This window comes from Marmota marmota, unplaced genomic scaffold, assembly GCF_001458135.2.
Source record: "Marmota marmota marmota unplaced genomic scaffold, marMar, whole genome shotgun sequence".
Taxonomy (NCBI): domain Eukaryota; kingdom Metazoa; phylum Chordata; class Mammalia; order Rodentia; family Sciuridae; genus Marmota; species Marmota marmota.
In genome coordinates this window covers 3,118,589-3,128,249 of record NW_025999894.1, presented here as the reverse complement: position 1 = coordinate 3,128,249, position 9,661 = coordinate 3,118,589, and the positions used below count along the sequence as shown (strand labels likewise).

The following is a 9,661-nucleotide window of genomic DNA, read 5'->3' as shown; positions in this document are numbered from 1 at the left end:
AAATTTGGGTAAGCATTCTGATTCTTAAAAAAAAAATAGGTTACCCATGCCGCAGCAAAATAACGGGGGTGGGGGTGGGGGGACGAGCAACTTGTGTACATTGATACAGCAGGAGTGGAAGCCAGCCTTTTATTGTAGGACAGGAACGGTATTTATACATTCCACACAGCTTATCTTAATTAGCATAAACTAGATACATCAGTCAAGATACATCAGTCAACCAATAAGGAATCTCCACACTTAATGGCTCCCTGGCGTTACTTCACAAACCACTCCCTCTGGCATTTTGCCAGGCGCCATCCAGACTTGTTTACAGACTCTAACATACCCGGACTTTTGTAAGGTAACAAGGGAAACCCCCAGACTGGGTGAGTGAGCATGGAAAAGGTTAACTTCTTGTTGACTCCAATTTTCAACCCCTTATCTCCCAAGGCTTCTGCAGCACAGGAGGAGAGATCTCAAAAGTCAGGAAAAGTCATTTCTGACCAGGCGAGAAAGTGTCCACACCTCATTTGACGGAACTGATCAACAGATCCAACCAAAGGCAAGGAATCAGCCTTGGGAATCAGAAGCAAGGATAAGTGGCTATTTTGTAAGCACTGACTACCTCAGCCACCAAATCTCTTCTGCCTTTTTAGTAAAAACCCCATGTGTTAGTGAGCTTCTCATCACTGTTATGAAATACTAGAGAAAAGCCACTTAAAAGAGAAAGAATTTATTTGGGCTCAGTTTCAGAGATTTCAGTGCATGGATAGCCCTTTGCTTCTGGGCTTGTGGTGAGGCAGAGCAGCATATGGAGGAAGGATGTGTTAAAGCAAAGCTGCTCACGTGAAGCAGAAAAGGGCTGGGCAGGAGACAAACAAAGACCCCGAGGGCATGTCCCTAACAACTTTCAACCAGGTCCCACCTCAGTAGCTGCCATCATCTACAGATCAGCTCTGAATCCATCAATAGATTAATCCACTGATGAGGTCAGAGCCCTCATGATCCAACCACTTCCCCAAAGCCCCACCTCGGAACATTGCTGCATTGGGGACCAAACCTTCAATGCCTGAGCCTTTGGGGGTCATTACAGATCCAAACCATAACACCCTGCAACCGTCTATCAAGATTGCTGCTTAATAGAGAGTAGAATTAGATACCCACCCGGGCCAGGGTATTCACTTGCCTGTTCTACACCCAAGACAAACATTATAAATGTCCCAATGGGTTTTGGTCTTAAATCTCCAGCCCTAGATAACATTCATGGAAAGTTTTCTTTGCAACCGAAAGGATTGCAAGAATTGATTTTGTTGTTCTTGGTGAAGTCAGATGGTGGAAGGAGAATGTGTGGGCGGGGCGGGAGTGACTTTTTATTTCTATTGTCACCAGGTTTGGAAAACTACTCAGCAACAAGTAAACAGAATACCACTGTCACCATAATAATACTTTAAGAGAAAAACATCTCAGAGAGAAAGAAGCTAGATTTCTGACATTCCAAGGTGTGAAAGGAAGCAATGTGACGTCTGAGAGCCGGAAATAAACAGTTTCTTGGCCCGCACCATTGATACATGCCGAGGTCACTTCGAAAGCAATCAGAGCTGGAAAATAAACAAAATTAAAATTCTGTTTTACATGATATCCTGCATCTGAGAGCTGCAAACAATCATATTAAGACCTGAGAATTTTTTTCTCCCTCTTGCTAAAGTCCTCAATAATACCATGTTATGCTGAGACAATCCTAAATGGCATATGAAGCAAAGGAAGAAAAATAGCTTTTGCCTTGAAAGTTGATTGTTCCCAGGGCGTATCATGTACAGCCCTAGGGAGATGGTGATTTCATCGGGTTAAACATTTATAAATTCAAGTCAGCTTGCGTTATGATTCAAAGAGTGCCGGGAAGGCTTCTCTACATCAGCAGAACATGGTCTCTGAAACACCACTGTGAGACACCCCCTTGTTGAGTCTCACCTCCTTAGGTAAGTAATCTCTCCCTCCATCTCTCTCTCATGGTCCCATGCATACACAGACTGGAATGGTATCCTGTGTCACTGTGAGTAATTAATTGGAATATGTTTTTAATATATACTTCATGTTGCAAATGGGAAAGATTGTCGTAGAAATAAACCAGAGAGAGACTAGAAACAGCAGAAGACACGATAGCAAGCTTATTGCTGCCACTGGGCCTTTGCACTATTTCCTCTGCTTAAAAAAAAAAACTCACCCCCAGTTCTGCCTGTGCTTCATCCTTCCAATCCTAGTGCCATCCTCACCTCTACAGAGAGGCCTGCCCTGACCAACTTGTGGACAATGGTCCCGGCCACCTTCCTTAACACAACACAATCTCTTACTTCTTCCCATTTTTAAAAAATTCATGTTCTTATCATTATCTCAAATAATCTTATTTGTCTCTGCATTTTTCTGTTTGCAATCTACATCCCCCCTGTTAATTGTAGGATAAATTGGCTCTGAGTATGCAAGGAATTTGTCTGCTCCATATTAGTCCTCAGCACACAGAACCAGGTGTAAAACTTAACAGGTATACTCAATAAATATGTGTTGCATGAGTCGATCAACCAGTTATTCTAGGCATCCCAATATTCTATGATTATTATGTTATCTGATTATTATTTTATTATTAATTAATATGTAATTCATTGTTATTATTGTTGCTCTGATCTTTTAAAACCACACCATCGTATCTCTGGATTACTTTTTTTTTTTTTTTGAGCTACTTGAGGTAGAACTCTGGGGTGCTCTATCACTGAGCTATACCCCCAGTTCCTTATCTATTTTATTTTGAGACAGGGTCTTCCTAAGTTGCACAGGCTGATCTTGGACTTGAGATCCTCCCATCTCAGCCTCTGCAAGTAGCTGAGATTACAGGTGTATGCCAGTGTACCTGGTTTCTGGATTACCTTTAATGATGAATGCTGAATTTATCCTTAATCCCACCAAAGTAACTGTTTCAACAGGGTTTGAAATTTAAATTCCATTATGTGAGGATTAAGAGATGGATTATTAAAGAAACAAGAAACAAGAGCTCAATATAAATACACTAGCTTGTCTCATTATGGCTATAAAGAAGAGAACCCTAAAATAGACAGTGCCTACACACCTAAATGACTTAGAAATGAGTCAATAATGATTTCTGCATTTTCAGGCTGAAGGAAGCACATAGATTTCAGGTATTCTGGTGTGCAGAGCAGAAGTGAGCTCCTGTTTCTTGGGTTACCTTGTCAACTGGCTTTATTCCCTCTGTCGCTTTGTACCTGCAGACTTAAGTGAGGACAGCTTCAAAACGTACAGTTGCCAGAGAAAACAAGCTTCCCTGGAAGTTCACTCTCTTTGTAAAGAGATGAAAGTTATAACTTCATTATTTATTGGAGAGAATGAAGACCTGAAGAAGGCTGTTGGACGGGGAGACTATGTAAGCCTCTGGGTGGTCCACAGTTTCACATTTCATCCCATCTGCACACCTTATGGATAAAAGCTTTGGGCATTCTAATGAATCATGGCTGATGTGGAAGAGAGTTGTTTTGTTTTTGTTGTTTGTTTGTTTTTTAACTAATGTCTGAGCCTAGTTTTCATCAACATAAAGGTAAGCCTAGAAGTGGTAAAGTGATAGAAAATTCTCAAAGTTTTTGTCTCCAGTAAGTTCCAATGTAACTCCTCAACCGTGAATCTCCTTAGCATCTCAGCTTCCTCTTTTCTGTTTGGCCTGAAACCTATATGTGAGCAGGTGCCTTTAATCTTTTAAGTTTTTAACTTTTGAAGATTCACTTTGTCATCATTAAAATTATTCTTCCAGAAATGTATAATTTGATGAAGACGCAAAAATTGAAATTGCTACTTTGTTTTAAAAAATAATAATGTTAATAGACTAAAACAGAGAACCGATGGGTAGTGTCTTGGTGCCCATCTGACATCCTGAAAATCACCTGTCTGGAAGCAAGACAGCCACAGAACTATCATTTCTTTGTTTAGAGGATTCAAATCAATTTGGTGTTGAGCTCATCTTGAATATGAGAGGGAAGAGGAAACTAACACCCTACTCACACTTTCTCCCTCCTTCTCAACAAGCGGGGTGGTGAGCCCTCCACCCTCAGCCCTATCACCTTCCTGAACACCACTGTGAAGAAGGTATCACTGTCAGTCCCAGTTACCTGTGCAAGTGATCTCACTCTGGGAGCCTCTGCCAGCATGAGACAGAAGGGAAGATTAATTTGTCCCATGAGTCCCAAAGCCTGTCTCGAACAAGCCTTATACCCAACAACAGGAACAGCTCTCCATTGAGAAACAAAAAAGCAGAAATCACTATGGAAAAGACTGATAGACATGGCTATTTAAAGCCCACCCCCACCCCCAAAATTTTATGTATATATATATATGTAGCAACACAAAGCCGTCATGAGATTGAGACATCTTCTTCAGATTTCCATTTTTATATAACACAGGGAGGAGATACATACATTAAGAGAAAACAAATTAATATTCAATGGGAAAAGACTATTATGAACAATTAATAAAAGATAACAACTTTACTGGAAAAAAAATGAGAAGAATGAAATATAAGCAATTCAGTAAAGATAGATATAAGTAGCTGAAAAATATATACAAAAATATTCAAGTTATCTGATAACAAAGATGATGATCAGAGCCACACAGATTAAGAAGAAAGATGAGTAAAACCCTCTGTTGGGGAGTGTTTGAGAAAGTAGAAATTTTCCATGTTTGTGTAGAAATTGTAAATTTGTACAGTCTTTCTGAACAGATGGGTGGCTATCATTAATATTAATGTACTATATACTTGACATTTGCTAAAGAAAGAGTTCTCATAACAAAAAATTGTAAGCATGCAAGGTGATGGATACTTTAGCTTGATCTAACCATTTCACACTGTATACATATATCATGGTATACCACATAAGCATAGGCAAGTTTTACTTGTCAACTGTATCTCAATAAAATATTTTAAACGTGTATGTCTTGAGTCAGTAACCTGACATTTAGAATTTAACCTGAAGGATAATGATAGAAAAAGTCACTATGATAACATAAAAGTCAATGAGAGTACTATTGATAATAATTTTTTAAAAGTTCATCCAAAAGCAATTGGCTGAACTACAATGACACAAAAATGGGTTCCTTTATTGAGAAGGATGCTGGGTGCACATGTGTTTTTCACTTTCTTCATTCTATCTTTATATCTTATTAGAATTTTATATGTGCACATTTCAGAGTCAGGGAAAATAAACTCACATTTTTTTTTTCCATTTTCCAAGCACTCTCCCCTATTGTATTCCCACAGGTCTTAGGTCCAATGAAGCTATAGTTCCACATTTCACGTTAAAAGCAATTATTTCTCACTGTGCCTATGAATTTCTTTAAATTATTAAAAAAAATAAAATAAAAGGAGCCAGGTGTGCAGACCTCTAATCCCAGGGACTTGAGAGGCTGAGGCAGAAGCATCAAGGGTTCAAAGCCAGCCTCAGCAACTTAGTGAGGCCCTACCAACTTAATGAGTTCCTTTCTTAAAATAAAATATAAAAGGGGGCTGAGGATGAGACTCAGTGGTTGAGTGCCACTGGGTTTAATCCTTGGTATTAAATAATAATAATAATAATAATAATAATAATAAGTAAATAAGGCACGATATCCAGATGCTTGAGTTGAACAATCAAATCAAAAAGAAGACATTTCTATAAAATTTTATTCCCCTGGAGCGTTTTCCAGATCCTTCCAAAGGCCTGGGCGGTGCACCACTCTGCTGAGAGTACACATGGGGGAGCTTCGCTGCACAGCTCCTGGGTGTCCAGGGCTTGGTGGGCTGACACTGCCCGCTCTCCCCTGGCCCCCGCCGCCTTTGGTGTGAGCAGGAAGGAAAAGGCGGACAACTTTCTCGTCTTTATGGAAGGCACACTTTATTTCCAGCTCTCGGGTCAAGGGGTGGCGGAAAGAAAACAAAACCACCAAGAGATAAAGGCTAAAAATAATGTCCCTCGTGGTGAATCAACCCAGTTGGGGACCCTAAAGACAGCAACAGGCCAAGGACGTGCGTAGGGCTAAATCTGCGTCATCCTGAACAGGTGGCGGTGACCAGGATCAAAACGCCTGGACTGCAGAGGAAGGAGCCCTGAAAACAGGTGTGCTGGGGGGAAGGCGTGGGGAGGGGAGAGGAAAGAGCCATTGAAACAACCCTGGGCTGGGAGCCCAGCCGCTTTCCCAGCAGGTCGTTCGGAAGGAGCTAAATTTGATTTGGGGTTTCGTGGCTTGGGTGATGCACTTTTGAGTTTAAAATAGAAATAGATGTGTTTATGCGGTTGAGCTTGCTTTCTCTATGAATTGTCACCTTAGAAGAAACACATCTATGATTCACAGAGATTTCCTATTTTATAGGAAGCCGTGGGAAAATGTGTCTAAAAATCTCCCTGACGGTGTCCGCTCTGGACTTTGATGATGACTGTAACGATGATGATCTGTTTTATTTACCCAGCACTGAAGTTGTGTTGTTAGCAATATTCAGAGTTGGACTTAACAACCACCCTAGGTGACGGATAAGATGGCTATCATTAATGACATTTTTCAAGTTAGGAAACCGAGGCCAGGTAAGTTAAAGGATTGTATTTGCCCTCATAGATTTAATAGCAAGTTGGCCAACTGAGCAACACTCCTTCTCTAGGCTTTCCCACCTGTCCGCTCCATATCTTCCCCTGGACATCTCCTTGGTACTAGACACCTTTCCTATGTGCACAAAATGAGATGGCTCAGCTTTCTTTATCCTCCTCCTTCCTTTCCTCTCCATGGTAATGGTATCCCCATTTCCCCAGGATCCCCCGGTTCAGATGACATCCAGTTCCTCCACCCGCTTTTCTACGTTCAGTCAACCCACTTGCTACAACCACCTAAGTGATTCTCATATTTGTCTTCTTTCATCGTCTAATACTGTTTTTCCTTTCATCTTGACAGATAGTTTCTTCCCTCTGCTCACGACCTCCAGGTCTACGCCAGCTCCAAATGATCTCATGCACCGTTTCAGCCACTCTTCCCTGAACTGTAACCTAATTATAACCTTAACCTGCACAATAGCTTTTGCTTGCCATACAATAAAATCTAAACTCACTGGACGTGACATGTGAGACCACCCATGGTCTCCAGATGTGTACATACAAAGATCCCAAAATTAATACTGAAAGATGATTTTCCCATGAAATGTCCTTATACCTCCATATTTGTCTGCACAGATTCCTACATCTCCTTTCCTTGTCTACAGAAACATTCAAAGACCAGTTCAGATGTCCTCTACTTGATGAAGGACCCCAATTCTTTGGGCCATTAGCCATCTCATTTTCCACCCCCAACCCCCACTTCCGCACCATGTACACACACTGGTCTTGGCACCCCCTGAGTCGTTCTTGATATTTGGCCGTTTATTAATATTGTTTTGTGTGTTTTCCTAACAGATTTCAAGCTCCTTCAGAGGAATCATATCCTGTTCAACTTCATATCCTGTAGAGTACCTAACACAATCCTATTCTAAGAGAAGATGCCTAATAAATATCTGTTGTAATCAATTTAAAGGATTAACTGAAGCTTGTAGCATAACTCCCAAGTTGTTACATCATGCAGTGATAATACCTGGACACAATAATAATGGTGAAAACAATTGCTATCATTTACTAAGCATCTATTATATGCCAAGGATATTGCATACATTTTCCAGTTTGCAACAATCCTATAGGATTTATTTGCTGCATTCACATTTTACATTTGAGGAAACTGATGCTTAATAACTTTCAAAGCTGCACAGATGAGAAACAAAAGAGACAGAATCAGGACTTTCTTGTTCGAGAATATGATTCTAACTACCATGCATTAACCATGATTGACAACACAGATATGTTTTCATGGTGTTAGTCAGCTTCCCATTACTGTAACAAATACCTGAGATTGTCAATTTATAAAGAGAAAATGTTCACCTGGGTTCATGGTTTCAGAACTTTCAGTCTCTGATCAGGCAGACTCATTTCTTTAGGTCTTTCGTGGGCGTGTTGGTTGGTAATGATGGGGAGTGTGTGGCAGAATACAACTTCTTATCTCCTGTTAGGAAGAAAATAGAGTGAGGGGGAGATCAGGGTCCTGCTATCACTTCAAGGGCACCCCCAATAGCCTCAAGATGTTCCAATGGGTCCCAGCTCTTAAAGGTTCGAGCACCACGCCATAGGTCTTAATGCATGGGATTTGGGGAGATGTTCAAGATCCAAACTATAACACAGAGTTACTCTGAATAATGCCTCCGGTTTTCCTGAAGAGATCGTTATTTTTAACCAAGGTGTGTACATCTTCTTGCACAACCTCCCCCTTGAGAACATCAGAGCAGGTGGTATAAACCATAGCTCTGCACCAGGCTGTGACCTGAAAGGTGGACAGAATCTCAGACACAGAATGAGAATCAGGATCATCAAAGTGAGACCAAGACAGGAGCAGATCCAGGGGACAGGACTCGAATCCAGTGGACAGGGGAGCTGGGAACTGCCCTTGGAACAGACAGGAGAATTTGGAGGGACAGGCCAGACGTACACTTAGGAAGAAAACAAACAAAAAAAAAAAGTTGACTTGCAAGGGGTCCAGGACACAGGAAGAGGATTGGGCAAGAAGTCAAGTTCAAGCAACTGCAAGGCCAGAGCTCCAGATATTTGGGAAGGCATTTCTGGGAAGGCAGGACACAGTCATGAATATTATCTGACTTGGGACTTTTAGGTAGAAATAAATGGAAAATCCGACTGAGAGAGGAGCATGGGAGGATGGGGTCCTTCAGAAACTTCTGATAATGTGTTTTTATATCCCCAGAAGGACATGGCACCATGTGCACAGTAAAGTGTCCATAAGCTGGTTGGTTACCTGACAGGTGGAGGTTGGTTTATCTTCCTCTTGTGAACAAAAAGTAAGTCATATCTAGTCACATGGCCCATACTCAAGCTAGCTCAGCAAATCAAAAGGCTCCTTCAAAGGACCATTCCTTCTCATCGTGCAGGTTGAGCCCCCACAGGAGGAAGAGTGCTGTCTTTCCTAAGCCTGAGTGACTGGAAATGCTATACCTCTCCACCAGGGAATAATCCGAGAGTCCCTGCCCATCTCAGAGCCCCACGAGTATTCCCGAAGATGTGGTCACTTCAAGCAGCACTAGGGAAGCTAGCAGGAAAACGGTCCAAACTAGACCCTTCCAGAAAGACTCCCTCCATCATACTTCCAAAACATAGCTTTCCCAGAAAAGAAAATGCACCACACATCATCATGAAATTTCCCACAAAAGTCCAAGTTATCTCTCTTACGAGTATCAAAATTCAGAGCCAATCGCTCACTCCATCAGGACCCTTTCAGATGTCTGAAATTCCCAAATAAATCACACCAGGCAAACCAGATAAACTCTGCCCTCAGAGACTGCCGGAGAGAGGCGTTTATCTTCACAGTTTTCCCCGTGCTCTTTGTTCTCAGATACCCTGAACTGAACCCGTGTCTTCTAATTCACATGGAATCAGTGACCAGTCATGAGAGCAAAGCCAATTTTTCATTGTTTGTGAAACACCTGATATTTACTTTATGATATAGAAGGCCTGAAACCTTAAATGACATGACCCCCCTGCACAAGTCATTTTGTAACAATGCTACCACTAGAACTTTC

The 9,661-nt window shown here is 41.4% G+C and overlaps 1 long non-coding RNA gene across 1 annotated transcript; it reads left to right on the top strand.

The window, feature by feature from the left end:
* The first annotated feature begins 1,455 nt into the window (after positions 1-1,455).
* Positions 1,456-4,962, top strand: LOC125613786. Its single transcript, XR_007344365.1, has 2 exons — positions 1,456-1,958; positions 3,258-4,962. It is a non-coding gene; the product is annotated as an uncharacterized LOC125613786 (long non-coding RNA).
* Positions 4,963-9,661: the final 4,699 nt, after the last annotated feature.